The sequence below is a fragment of the Bos javanicus genome, chromosome 5 (assembly GCF_032452875.1).
Source record: "Bos javanicus breed banteng chromosome 5, ARS-OSU_banteng_1.0, whole genome shotgun sequence".
NCBI classification, from domain to species: Eukaryota; Metazoa; Chordata; class Mammalia; order Artiodactyla; family Bovidae; genus Bos; species Bos javanicus.
The window spans coordinates 65,801,387-65,804,888 of NC_083872.1; positions in this window are offsets into that span (position 1 = coordinate 65,801,387).

Here is a 3,502-nt window from a genome sequence, read left to right on the forward strand (position 1 = left end):
TGCTTATGCCATTATTTGATTAATGCCTATTTCCCCCACTAGACTATTATACTCACGATTACAGGAACTCTGGTTTTGCACTGCTACTTGGCAGGACAGTCAGGCAGTCTCAATAAACATTTAAATGAGTATCAGTAAACACAGAGTCAACCAGCAGTAAAGACAGAATTAACAGTATGTTTTAGTCTTTTGAATAATTTCAAATTATTGTTCACATATTATGTGGACATGCTACCTAATCAAGGAAATGTTAAGTGTTACTGTATGTAGTAAAATATAATATCAGTGGCTTAAGACAAAAAAGTTTACTTCTGATTTATTTTAAATTTAGTTTCCCACCTGTGTGTTTCTTCCCTGTGTGTTTCTTCTCCTTTACTACTCATATAGAACACCCCACTTAAGACACTTCTGGTCACCAAGAGAGTTTTTTCCAACACCAACTTAAATAGGCAGCCTATCTCCACCTTGTAGCTACTCCATTTGGAACGCAAAGCCTCCAGGGTCACTGTGGCAGGAGAAGAGCCCCAGCTTGTAAGGCTCTCCCTCAGCCTGGAAGTGGCACATGACACTTCCACCTATAGTCCTGTGGCCAGACTGGATCATATGACCCCATCCCAATGGTGAAAGAAGTTGAGAAAATTTTAAGGAGAACTAGCTGTCTCTGCCTGCCATTGTACACGTTGATGATAATAGTAACAATCACTAATTTTTATTGAGCACTTACTTTGTGCCAAGCCAAGAGCTAAGTGCTTTATTACAAAACCTCATTACAGATAAATGAACTACATATACTCTCACTATGATCAATTTCCAAATGAGGGGATTGGGGACAATTGGTGAAATTCAATTTTAGCTTCTGCTGTGCAACAATATGAATCAACTATAAATATACACATTTCCCCTTCCTCATGAGCCATCATCAATTTTAAAAGAGGGTAAAGAGATAACTTTCAAATTTCTCTTCTGCAGGCGTGCATACAACCAATTACAAGAAATAAGGATTAAATGATTTAATATAGGCAAGGTATTCAGAACAATTCCAGGCACACAGTACATTATCAACTAATGATAACTTATTTTTTAAAAGAGAAAAAAATATTGGCTAAGCGGTATTGAGATTGAATCCCATTTAAACCATTGTTGTCTGGGAACAAGTCAGAACCCATAAGAACCAATTGCAAAGTATCCTAAGGACCTAGAACTTCATCCAAAGCAGAAGGAATTTTGCCCTAGAGAGTTATGGACTTGGGAGTCTAGCAGTCCTGGGTTCAAATTAAGAGACATTTTTAATGCTTTGGTTCTTAAGTCTGACCTTTCTTCTGATCCGTAGTCAGATGCATTATTCATTGTAATACTGGCCCCTTGCAAGTCTGACCTTTCTGCTTTTCCTGGGGATCCAAGATACTAAGACATAACGCACAGCTGGATATTTGGATGTTTGTCCAGGATAGAACAATGTGAAGGTCGACCCCAGAAGGACAATGTCTGGGTTTGGTTCCAAGACTTCCCGGAACCATGACCTTGAGCATGTGTCCTTCATTGCCTAATGGAGCTAATTGTTGTTGTTGTTTAGTCACCAAGTCGTGTCCGACTCTTTTCATCCCCATGAACTGTAACCCACTAGGCTCGTCTATCTATGGGATTTTCCAGGCAAGAATACTGGAGTGAGTAGCCATTTCCTTCTCCAAATGGAGCTACTGATAGTATTCAAATGGCGGGTGAGGTTATTAGAAGAGTTAAATGAACAAACATATGAAAAATTCTTAGAACATTGTCCATCTAACATAGTAGGCATGCATGCTCAGTCACTCAGTCGTGTCCCACTCTTTGCGACCCCATGGACTGTAGCCCACCAGGCTCCTCTGTCCATGGAATTTTCTTCACAAGAATACTGGAGTGGGTTGTCATTTTCTCCTCCAGGGATCGAACCCGCATCTCCTGCATCTCCTGCATTGGCGGGTAGATTCTTTAACACTGAGCCACCTGAGAAGCCCCCAACACAGTGCAGGTAATCAACAGATGCTAGCAAGCATTGGTATGGTTTACTTCTGCAGTGGCAACTAACTCTTTCAGTTTGACCAGGGTTGTTTTAAATCTTCAGTTTCAAAATTGAAAGTCCCACATCCCAGGAGACCATTCAGTCCCAGGTAAACAGCTTGGAACCCTGTGTTCACCAGACTGGCTTTGTCAGTTCACTTTGGAAGAACAACTACAAAAACTGTGTTAGCAGACATTGGCAGAATCTGTAGGTTCAAAGTGATTCTGTGCTCAGTTGCTTCAGCCACGTTCAACTCTTTGCGACGCTATGGACTGTAGCCCACCAGGCTCCTCTGTCCATGGGATTCTTCAAGCAAGAATCCTGGATTGGGTTGCTGTGCCCTCCTCCAGGGGATCTTCCCGACCCAGGGAATGAACCCTCATCTCTTATGTCTCCTGCATTGGTAGGCAGGTTCTTTTACCACTAGCATCACCTAGGAAGCCCCAAGATGATTCTAAAGAGCATGCTTTAAGGTTGCCTTTCCAATGTCCCTTGGCTTTTCCTGATTTATTCTAGGACCTCATATCCATACTTAAATCAGCTCCCCAATTCTTTTTCCCATGTCTATTTCTCACACATGACTATTGGGCTATCTCCTCATTCACCTCCCCTTGAGATGATCAAGGACCTAAGGTTGTAAGTCTTGTCTTGTTTCTGTGGCTGCTCAATCAACAACGATGGGTTGAAGGGAATTTTGCTTTCCCGGACTTGAATGGGAGTGTCTAGATTAATTTGCCTCTGCATAGAATTTCCATAAAGGTGAGGCTTTTCCCAGGTATCGAGTGCTACGTGACCTTGGCCAAGTTGCTTAACTGCTCTATGCCATATAGTAAATATTTGTCAGTGATGTTGTTATTGTTATTAATATTAGGTATAGGAAAATTTGAATTTGGAAAATGGAAGAGCTGGGATTTTGACCCAAGGAATCTGTCTCCAGATTTAGGACTCTGTGCCCTTGACAATTTTTCTTGATTTATTAAATTGAGAAAAAAAAGAGCAAAAATAGATGAGAAGATATCCAAGAGGAAGTACATTATGTAAATGAGTTTGAATGAGTGCAGATACACAAAAGCAAGGTCAATAACTTACAGATTCAACATTAGCTTTAGCTTTTTTTAAGGGTAAGAAAAATGGGAGTAGGAATAATCTCTTTAATAGTTTTCTGTTTAAAGAAAGCAAAAATACCATCCAGAGACCTACCTTCTTCTCCTACCCACTACCAGATGATCATAAAGACATATTAAGTAAGATTTTATTTTCTACCAAAACCAAATTGGGGATTACAAAGACAGGATAAATGGGGGAAAAAATTCTTTCTACTATAATTTTTTTAATATCCTGAGTATATACTTATTTTCACACTGAGTTATGTATATCTTTCATATATTTAATCATTTGTTTTTCTTTTGTGGTTTTCATAATTAATTTTAACAATACATGTCTCCAGGTTTCTGGTAAACAAAT